General features: G+C 48.2%; 1 long non-coding RNA gene across 1 annotated transcript; it reads left to right on the top strand.

Moving 5' to 3' along the window:
• Positions 1–3,350: 3,350 nt before the first annotated feature.
• On the top strand, positions 3,351–6,994 carry LOC105860658 (uncharacterized). Its single transcript, XR_012912548.1, has 2 exons — positions 3,351–3,900; positions 6,642–6,994. It is a non-coding gene; the product is annotated as an uncharacterized LOC105860658 (long non-coding RNA).
• The last annotated feature ends 4,467 nt before the right edge of the window (positions 6,995–11,461 follow it).

The following is an 11,461-nucleotide window of genomic DNA, read 5'->3' as shown; positions in this document are numbered from 1 at the left end:
CACAGTGCTATGAGACAGAAATAAGAAGTAAAAGGCATGCATATTAGAAAGGAAGAAATGCAACTGACTCTATTTGTGATTAAAATGAATGTTTTTTTATGAAAAACTTACATTACCCAGAGAAAGCCTCTGTAACTAATGATTAAAATTAGCAATGTGTTAGTGTCAAAGGCCAATACACAATTACAGCATATATTACATATAAGTATACAATAATGTATCATAATTGAACAGTTAAACAATTTTTAAATTAAATTAATATTTAAAATAAAAGTAAATAATTAAATAGTTAGGAATAATTCTAACAAAGGAAGTGCTGGCCCTGTATGCTGGAAACTCTAAAACATGGATGAAAGAAATAAGACATGATTTAAGTAAAAAAGAGAGACATGAAAGACCTATGGGTTCAGTCTTAATATTGCTAAGAAGACAGCACTCCCCTTTTCTGTTTATAGGTTCACTGTGCTGCAGATGAAAATCCTAGCAGATATATTTTGTAGATTATCATCAAGCTAATTCTAAAATATATAAAGGCAAAAGTACTGGAAGAGCCAAAACACTTCTGAAATAGAACAAAGTTAGAGGATACAACCTACTTGATCACAAGGCTTGCCATTAAGCTACAGTCTTCAAGACAGTGTGGTTTTGGTGGAAGGCTGGACTCATAGACCAATGGAATACAAAGAGATTCAAGAAACAGACTCAGAAATATATTCAAGTGGGTTTTGAGAAAGGTGAATAGACAATTCCAAAGTAAAGAACAATCTCTTCAGTAGGAGACACTGTACTAATATGATCTGTCAAAGCAGGAAAATGAACCTTGATACATATTTCACAACTTTAACAAAAATGGACTCAAAATAGACCATAGACTAAAGTGTAAAATCTAAAATTATAAAAGACAATAATATAGGGGGAAATGGACATGACTTTAGATTTGTTGGTGAGGTTGTTTTTATCTAAAACATCAAAACCATGGTCTTAAAAATTATATTGAAAAAGTAGATTTTATCAAATTTCAAAATGTTCACTCTGTAAAAAACTCCGTTAAGAAAAATAAACCCTAAGACAAACTCTGAAAATATGAAGGTGTTATAGGGGTCAAAGGTGTTATAAAGGTTTTTATTCAGAATATATTTCTTAAAATCCTTAAAATTCAAAAATATGAAACAATCTACATTAAAATTAGCAAAAGTTGGGAATATATATATCAAAATAAAATAGATAAATGGGAATAAACAATTGGGAATAAGCATTCCCACCACAGGTGGCCATGAGGTCAACTGCAGGCACAGGAGGACACTGCCTGGGGCAGTACTCATGTTCTAGATCTTGGCAGAGTGGTAACACGGGTTATTCATTTCTAGAATTCTTCAGTCTGCACACATAACATGAGACATTTTATTGTGTATAACTTATACCTAATACAAGGTGATGTTTTAAAAAACAAGTGAGTTTCCCAAGCATTGCACAGAGGACCAGGTCTGGCAGCCCAGCTGTCAAAGAAGACAAGTGAGAGTGGCCAGTGTGCTCATCCCTGTGGGCACCCTTCACTGCCCCCCACTGCCTGCTGGGGGTCTCCCTGCCCCCTGCTAGCCCAGCCCCATGCACATTGTATTGTCAGGTTCCAAAACACAGCGCCCCCCCCCCTTACAGAAGAGGTATGCCCAGCCCCACATCAGGACCTTTGCACTGGCTGTGCCCTCTGCCCAGAGCTCTTATTTCCGGGTCAGGCAGGACTATTGCCCTTCTAGGAATCACATAGACCTCCCTGAATGACCAGGTTCCAGTGGCACCAACTGTCTCTCTCCACCTTCTATTTCACTTCCAACAGAGTGTCTATTACTCCCTGATCTTAATTATTACTCACTGCTCCCCATTGCCCCACACCCTATACTCTAAATTTGAGCTGAGCAATACCACAGCCACCAGCCACATGTGGCCATGGTATCCTAGCAATGGGGCCAGTCCAAATGGACACATGCTCCAAGTGTAAATGATATACATGAAATTCTAAAGACATAGTGTAGACACCCAACACCCAGAAGAACATAAATTATCTTTTATTATTTAGAGGTATGATTCAGGAGGCTTCATCTATATTTATTTGATTAACTAGTGGGTGGAGAAAAATGAAGGATATGTCTATCATATATGTCATGAACGAGAATTAAAGAGGTCTAGAATTTTTTTTTATTTCGGTATATTATGGGGTTACAAATGTTTAGGGTACATACATTGCCCTTGCCCAACCTGACTCCATGATATACATGTACTACATTTTATTAATACACTCATGGATCGATGGGCACTTGGGTTGTTTCTACATCTTTGCAATTGTGAATTGTGCTGCTATAAATATTCTCGACATCTCTAATCATAAGGGAAACGCAAATCAAAACCACACTGAGATATCATTTTTCTCCAGTGTGAATGACCTTTATCAAAGAGTCCCAAAACAATAAATGGATGGCATGGATACAGAGTGATAGGAACACTCCTACACTGCTGGTGGGACTGCAAACTAGTACAACCTCTGTGGAAAGCAATATGGAGATACCTCAAAGAGATACAAATAGAACTACCATTTGATCCAGCAATCCCATGACTGGGCATCTAACCAAAAGAAAAAAACACATTCTATAAAAAAGATATCTGCGCTTGAATGTTTATAGCAAATTATCATATTAATAATTGTTCTTGGAATTTCATATAACATTTTAGATATCTTACATTAAACAAAACATTATTTAAATTATTGTCACCTGTTTACTTTTACTTTTGAATGTGCCTACTAGAGAATTTAAAATTGCTCTTGGCTGTGTGTCACATCTCTATTGGGCAGCAGCTCTGCAGTGTCAAGTCCATGGCTCAGTCTCCAGGCCCTAGAGCCCTTTCCTGGGGAAAAGCTAGAAAAAGCCTGTTTAAATGATATTGAGCTTCAGAGAACCTGGAGGTTAATTTCCTAATGTTCGGTAAACAAGTTCAGAACAGGATGTGGGCTGGGTTTTCCAGGATCCTCTGATGTCACACTTTGCCCTGAGGACTCCACACCTTGACCAAGTGCTCAGAGGTGACCCTGACCTGGACAACTTCAGGAGGCCAAGATGTCTCTTTGACCCTTTTCTTGGGGAAACAGTGAAGAGGTCATGTTGCTTTCACTGTGACCTCTCTGGAGACAGAGCGACACTAGCTTGGGAGCACTGGGGAGGGGAGGAGGACTGGGGGAGTGGTGGGAGTGAGGTCAAGAGCAGGAAGGAAGGGAGATGGAGGAGGAAGAGGAGGAGCGAGCCAGGTGGCAGGCGGGGTGGGGGGGCCCTAGCAGGGTAAAAGCGCTGCAGCCTGCAGGAGGGGGCTGAGAACTCAGGATCACACCATCGGCTCCTCTGCAGCTCCAGCTTCTCACTGTGCATCTGAGCAGGCCATGGCCAGACCCCTGCGTACCCCACTGCTTCTGCTGGCTATCCTGGCCGTGACCCTGGCTGTGACCCTGGCCATGCCCCTGGCCAAGAACTCCAAAGGGGTGGTCGGCATCGAGAAAGCAGATGTCAATGATGAGGGCGTGCAGCGGGAGCTGGACTTTGCCATCAGCAAATACAACATGAGGAGAAATGACTCATCCAACAACGTATTGGATGAATTATTCCGTATCTTTGAGCAGGTGCGTGCTGCCCACTCCCCACAGGGTCCTGAGTCCTGGCTGGGTTTGCCCCACAGAGAGCATTACCAGCCAATGAGCACTGACACATTCAATTTTCTCATGCTCAGACTTATTCAGATTTCCTTGCTGTCTCTCTGATGGCCTTTATACTCAAGGACATACCCAGGCTCTCATCATGGCCCCTGCCCTGACTCCTCAGACTCCTCTGACCTGCAGCCGCCGTCACGTTTCAGCAGCGAGTCTGTTTCCTGTCCTTGGCATTTTCCTAGTGTGTCTGGCCACTTGTGGGATAGAAACGGTTGCTTAACCCAACGCCCCCTCAAGGCTAGATTCAGGTCATAATGTGCGCACAGAGGAGGCATGTCCTCCTCCCTGAGTGCCTCAGCAGGTGCCACCCGAGGAGCCTGGCCACCTGGTCCAGAAGTTACACGCTTGCCTCAAAATGTCATGGCCTTGGGAGTAGCCCCCAGGGTGAGCGTCCTTTACCCTGAGCCCAGCAGACCACCACCCACAGCCATGGGCAGCTGAGCACCTGCTGGGGTGCAGAGGACCACGCACGAACCCTGCCTCTGCCAGCCCCAGCCTGGCACAGCAAGACTCTGGCAGAGGGGAATGCAGTCAGCGTGGAGAAGGGGTTGGGTGGGGGTGGGGTAGGGAGGGCTGCTGGGCCCGAGCTTGTCCTGCGCCCATTGCACAGCTGCCCAGAGCGACAGAGCAGCACAGGGTGGCATGGCACGCCAGCGTGTAGAGCTCCTCCCACCTGCTCTCAAAATTCAGGGAGTCCAGGCAGCCCCGCTTCTCCTCCTGCACCCTCAGCCACTGTCCTCTCCCTGGAACCTCAGGTACACCCCCTGGTGCTGTGGTCTCTGCTGGCCTGCGCCTCTCCAAGGTGGATCTAATTTTGAGTGATGCACAAGACCTTATAGATCATTAGTCCTGGGAGCCCATTTGAAAGATGGGCAGACTGATACTGAAGGAATCGCAGATACACAGGGCAAGGTTTAGGCGCTCTGATCACAGAGCGCCTCTTCCCTGCTGCTCCACAGTTCTCACATGCAGTGTCTGGGGGAGGCCCTGTGCAGAGGGGGGGGGAGGGTCAGTTCTATTGTGTAACTAAAATGTAAGACACGCAGGTGTGTGATGCACTTGAGAAATGTTGCCAGCAAATCACACTAAAAACAGAGGCAATTGAGAGCAGTCTATGGGTCTCCCTCCATGTGTGTGAAGCATCTCATTTCCAACTGACAAACCAGAGAGGAAATATATAAATCTGGGGGAAATACAGTGAGTGGGACTCTGCTGGGCTGTTCACTGGTGGCTGGAAGTCAGCTGAGACTGAATATGAGGAAAACAGCCCTCCTACAATGGATCAGCACTCCCTGTCCCTGGGCCTCAGTTGCAGGATGTGATGAATCCTTGCTGGTACACGGATCCTTTATTTTTGCTTAGGCCACGCCTGTGCTCCTGGTGCAGGGACTGGGTATTGGCCCACCCGGGCTGGCTGCCCAGAACTGTGCCTGCCATTCCTGAATGCAGTGAGGGCTTAGTCCTTGGCTGCCACCTTCCACTGTCCTGCTGCATGCGACACCTTGTACGTGTTGTTCACAGAAAGTGAATTGCAAGGGAGCACCTGTGGCCCAGCACCCTGATATCCAGGAGAGGGGTGTTGCGTGCCCTGCAGGTGACAGTGTGGCAGCTCACAAATGTAGGCATGAAGCCCTGGGCACAGGCAGTAACTCAGCAACAGCGAACTACCTGTGTGTGTGTGAAAATGACGGCAGTGCTGTAGGTGAATCCTGCTCTTGTACATGTGTAGGCCGTTGTTAATTTGTACCTGGACACAATCCGGACCACATGAAACAAGTCCCAGCCCTACTTGGACAACTGTCCCAGGCGAGGCCACATCTGAAGAGGGTATGTGCCTGATGTGGGTCAGGGGCCAGTTATGCACTGCAGAGGGGGATGTGTGTGTTCCTGGGATCCCGCACACGTTCAGGGGTGTGTGTGCACACACGGAGGCATGTGGATGCATGAGTGTTTGCAAGCACAGAGATTGTGAGGAAATGCATGCATGTCCATGTTGACATAGAGAGGTGTGGGGAGGTGCACTGGAGTGCGGGTGGGGGAGTGTGGGTGTTCAAGCATAGATGCCTGTGGGTGAGGGGTGCATGTGAGTTTACATACATGCCTTCCTGAGAGCATATGGGGAGGATGGGAGGGTGCGTGTGCATGGCTAATTTGAATTGCAAAGAGGGCCTTAGTTGGGAATGGGGTACTCAGATGACAACCCTGCTTGTTCTGGGGTGTTACCTACAGTGCTGGAGGAATCAGCCTCAGAACTAGGTGTTGGGGAGGATGAAGGGTTTGTTCAGTGCCAGCCTCGGCGCCCTGCCCATAGCCAGTGCCATGCTGAGCAGATTAAAGGGAATCAGAGGCATCTAAGTGGCCCAAGCCCTCCGAGGCGGCCTCTGCTCGCCCAACACCAGCCGCTCCAAGGCCCCAGCTGATTTCTGTGAGGTCTCTGCTCTGGGGAGAGCCACACTCCCCTTGTCAGCCACTCCCCGTGCTCCAACACTTTCAGTGAAATTCCCCTCCCTGGGTCTTCCCTCTGCTCTGTTAGAGCTTGCCCAGGGGCTGGAGGTGGAGGGAGCTTGGGGACAGAGAGCTGCCTTCCTCCTGCCTGTACCCTCTGGCTCCAGTGGCTGTGCACAGGCTGCCCCTTCCAGGGCTGCGCTGGGGCAGGATAGTGAAGTCCTGTGTGATTGGTGGGGGACACAGGGACAGCTGGTGCTCTTGGGGCCCTAGAAGGGCCATAGAGCAGTGACTGCACAGTCGGGCTGGGTGTCCTGGGACTGGCGCGGTTGGTAGTGGCCCAGTGTTTCAGCCCCGCTTCCTTGCCCCCACCCTGACATCCCATGGCTGGGCATCTACCCTGTAACTGTGACCGGCACTGATTGTCCCTCTCGCTTCCCTTTCACAGGAATAGCTCTGCTATTTTTAGATCTACAGTGTTCGCTGGGAGGATTCACTGACCTTGGTGAATTCCAGCTGTCAGAAGGCCTAGGGATCAGTGCAAGGCTGGGCTGTACCCCTCCATCATCCCCACACCTCTCACCTCCCTGTACTGCTCCCCACCCTGGCACGGAGGCCCCGACCTGGTGTAGGTCTCCTCTCTGCATCAGCCCCGGGAGGGAGGCAGGTAGACAAGGCTTCAGGAGGCCTTTGTTGCCCAGCCAAGTGGCTCTACCTGTTCCTTTCTCCCTACTGCTTCTCAGACTCGCTGGTACACCACGCTCTGCTCCTGCCTCCTTTAATAAAAGAGTAGCATTGGCTCCGTCTTGAGTTTTTCCTGTCTTGGGGATGTGCACATGAGGGGGGTTTTGAGACCAGTGTGGTGGCTCACCCTGTAACCCCAGTGCTTTGGGAGGCTGAGGTGGGAGGCTCACTTGAGCCCTACAGATTGAGGTTACAGTGCACTGTGATCGTGCCACTGGTCCCCATCCAGCCAGGGTGACACAGCGAGATCCTATCTCAAAAGAAAAGGAAAAAAACAAAGGGTTTGAGCAGCCCCTTTGTGAAGGGCTCCTTGTCCTGTTCGGTCTAGACAGCAAATGGGCAACTGAGATCAGAGACGCCCATCAGGGGGCTGAGCAGCCACCTCGGGCACATCTGAGTCTCAGAGCAGGGACAAGAGCCTGAGGGGTGGAACCCGGGTGCTCAGCTACAGCGGCTCCTGGTGAAGGGCCCGTGGAGCAGGTGCCGGCTGCTGGCCCTGTCCCTGCACTGCTGCCCTAACGGACGCCAGGAGGGAGGATGCCTCAGCGGGGCCGGCCAGGCAGTAGATGCCACCCACGTCTGCAGAGTTGGTCACACTCCAGGGACTGACTTTCTCTAATCGAGTTCCCTAGAGACTAATAAGTAGCAATTTATGTCCACTTCATTCCCCCAAATTATTTAGGTCCCTACATGAAAATAAAGACTAAAAGCGACTGTGTGTCTTTGGTCTGTGTCACTGGTTGGGGGAAACACCAACCAGAACTAAAGATGGGAGAAATCCCAGAGTGAAGGCCATACCTGCCCTGGTCCATCCCGGGAGTCGTCCCCTACACTGGAAGGTCATGCCCTATGCTGGGAGTTTGTGCCCTAGAAGGTTTTACAGTTACACCCACCAGCCCTTTGTCTGAACTTCACATCAAGCAAGTCATGAAAGCAAGTCCTCACATCAAGCTTCACCTTAGGGATAGAGAAATTAAGACACAAATGGGACTGACATGCTGTAGGTTCTTCTTTTTCTAAGAATTACACTTGAGTTCTCAAAGACCACCACCTGGGAGTCAGCATAAGCCTTGGAACAGTGGGTATTTCCCAGCCCTGGACAGGAGGTGACAGTACTTAGAGGCACACAGGGCCCACCCCACAGTGTCCTTTCATTGGCTGTTTCAGGACAGCGGGGTGCAGCCCTCAGGGCTGGCTGGGGCAGGTTTGCAAATACCTTCCATGCTACCAGTCAGAGAGACAAGGAGTCTTGCGGCCACTGCTGTGAACACTGAAGGGAAATGAAAAGGGGAGTCCACCAAACAGCCCCAGGCCGGCCCCTCACATGCTGCACCAGCAAGGCCAGTGCTGGGAAGGCCGGGGAGGGTGAGGGGAACAGGCGCTCCCACTCCGTGCCCACCTTGCATGCAGAGCCTCAGCCCTGCCTTTAGTAACAAGTCTCTGGGGGAGAGAAGAGAAGCACTGCCCAGAGGCCTGAGCAGGGGAGGTCTGAGTCTGGGCGTGATCCTATCCAGGTGTGGGGTGCAGGGGCCTCATGGATTTAGTAATCCAGGCTACTGTGGGGAAGAAGGGGCCCAGGCAGAGCAGCAGGTGCTCAGAAGCCCAGGGAACGGGGTCAGTGATGAAGGCCCCTTGCAGTGAGCTGATCAAGGTTTGCCTCAGTTTGACACAAGCAACTATCATGCAGACACAGTGATTTCCTCTAACTAATCCCTTTTCTGATAACACTCTCTGTCTTTGGGCAAATGGGGTTGGGGGCTGTGCACAAGGCTCCCCCACCTTCACCCTGAGAGTCTGTGTCCCAGGTGGGCAGCAGTGGGGGAGCAAGAGGGTGAGCAGGTTCATCTCCTGGACCAAGCCAAGGGCACTGGCTGTGTCCTGAATCTATGGGGGATGTGGAGTCGTATAAGGAGGATCCTCATTAGGTCAAGCTTTCAAAATACTATGCCCCTTTGGGAGTGCCTATAGTGAAAATAAAGTCACAAATCAGTGGCAAAAGATTGAACCTGCAGAGGTTAGAAACCTCCTCACTTCAGCATAGATGAATCAGTGGTGGAGGAGGGATGAGTCCATGGCAGGACGAAGAAGTCAGCCAGTGTGGTCTTTCCAGGGCAGGTGACACTCACTCAAGGACCCTAGGTGGACCCAGGTGCTGTGGGGCCTGAGGCTTATATGATTTGGGGGAAGCTCTAGATGAAAACTAGCAGTATTACTGACTATTACTACTAACAGTGTTACAAACACAAAACTAAGCACAGAAGTTAATGACTATTTAGGAAGACAAAATCAATCACAGCCAATTACATGTTTTAAAATGCTGATAAATACTACAACCATCACAAAATCCAGAAAAATAAAATTTCTTCCAGCACAATCAGGCTACCTCAACTAAGTCTATCACCCATGTACTGGGGTTCTCTGGCTTGTTGCAATAACACAATACTCACACTACGGGACCTGGGGCAACTGACAAAGAGAAAGGAGGGTCATCACAGGATTAGGAAGACACTCTGTGCAGGATTTTGCTGGACTCACAGCACCCCAGGGCTGAGTGTAAAGGAGCTAGTTCCAGGTTGGGCTGCAAAGGGGACCTGGGGGCTATGTCCTTAGAACACATAAGGATGAGCCAGATGTGAAACCTTCTGTCCAGAATCCTCTTCTCTGAGATTCTGCGTCTCTCTCTAAGAATGGACCTAGTTCCCCAGGCAGTGGGGTTTCACTTACTGATAGAGAATTTTCTGATGGCCCCTGATTCTAGGGAAGGACATCTTTCACTGAGTAATAAAGTGACACTTGGCAAAAGAAGAGAGAATGGACATTCCAAAGATGCAGCTTGAGAGAAACCTTGCTTTTCTGTTCATGATGCAACTGGTCTGTTCTCATTCATCTATTCCTCCCGCCTAGGGATGGACGGGCAGGGTTTTCCTTCCCTAGTACATGATATATCTACTCACTCACATAAAATTTTAATTAATGAATTATTGACACAACTCTGTAATAATTTCCTCCTGTATTTCATTCTTGGATAGTCAATCCCTATTTACCTCATCATAGCACACTGATATTACAAAATCATTTGGTCTAAATATAATAGAAAAATAAATCAGTCTTTTCATTCACCACTTTCAATACTTTTGTTAAATTGATGGTTTATAACATTTTCTTTCTGCCTCAAAACTCATAATTGATCTTATCATCCAAATTTTTCAGGTTGTCAAACTTAAAAAGCCTCTGATAGTTTCCTTTCATATATGAGCTATAAGATTTTAGTACTTCCTAGGCTTTCTTGACTTAAGGCCAATGATCTTAAACACTCTTCAGCTGACAATGCTCACTGAGCACATCATGTATTTCTCACTCTTCCCAGCAATGTTTCATATTGTATCCTTTGGAGCTGCCAGACTCCATCGGGACCGGCAGAGGTGAGAGGACAGATGCCACACGCCGGCCGGGTCTGTGCAGAAGCACATGCAGATGTCCTTGCTGCGTGGAGTTTGGCTACATGGGTCTGCACCTTACAAATGTGGAATTGAAGAAATTCTAGCTCATCCAATTCTCGTGAAAATAAAAATAAATGCCTGGTGTGCTAATCATTGCACATACCATATTAGTGAGTATATTTCCAATAAGACAAAACTTCCCTTTTTACCTAGGAGTCAAAAAAAAATAAAAAAGCCAAACACTCAACTCACAATTTTTGATGTTATGGTGGGAATAATTAATTTTCCACAGACTAGCTTCTGGCTCCATGCATTGCAAGCCTGTTTCCTCTCTTCTAATCACAAAGGTCCAATGGGAGGTGCTATGGGACACATCCTGATCAAGATGCAACCTCTGTCCCTGATCCTTGGTTGATGACAGAGCCTGGAGAAAATAAAATTCCCTGACCTGAGGGTCAGAGCTCTGATGGCAATACACAGGCGCCACCCCTGCTCCCAGACATTTCCCTTTGCCTGGGCATTGTGGGAGCCCTGTGTGATTGCATGAAGGCAGAAGAATGTGTGTACTGGCCCCTGCACAAGCCCAAGTGCTCTGTCTGATAAACTAGGATTTCACCATGGCCTGAATAGGACACACCTGACCTCAGGACTCTAATTAGCTGCACTCTGGGACATGGTGGCCCTCAGATCGTGTGGCCCCTTTGCGGCCTCTCTTCATTTACAGTAGAAATTTTAGCCCAGAGCCTCACACTGAGTGTTGGGACTCACAGTTTTGGGCGGAAAGTTAGTAGCATGCTGTTACTTCAGGGGCACACAAGACCTTCTCCAATTGCAGCAGAAACGTGGCTTTTTAAGCTTAGGATATAAATAAGCTTAAGAATAGCAAACAACAGACACCTTTTGTGCATGTTACTTGGGAAAGCAGGCAAGCTTTCCCAAGACATGACATATAAGATGACAGGGAACTGCTAAAGATTATTTTTTTATATCAGTTTGCCTAGAGCATGTGGCCATCCATGTGCTGCTCAGCTTTACTGAAGCAAAGTGCAGTTGTGCAATAGATTGTCCTGAAGAGGGGGCTGAA

Source organism: Microcebus murinus, chromosome 16 (genome assembly GCF_040939455.1).
Source record: "Microcebus murinus isolate Inina chromosome 16, M.murinus_Inina_mat1.0, whole genome shotgun sequence".
NCBI lineage: Eukaryota > Metazoa > Chordata > Mammalia > Primates > Cheirogaleidae > Microcebus > Microcebus murinus.
The sequence above is the reverse complement of the archived record's forward strand: the minus strand, read 5'-3'. Positions and strand labels throughout refer to the sequence as shown.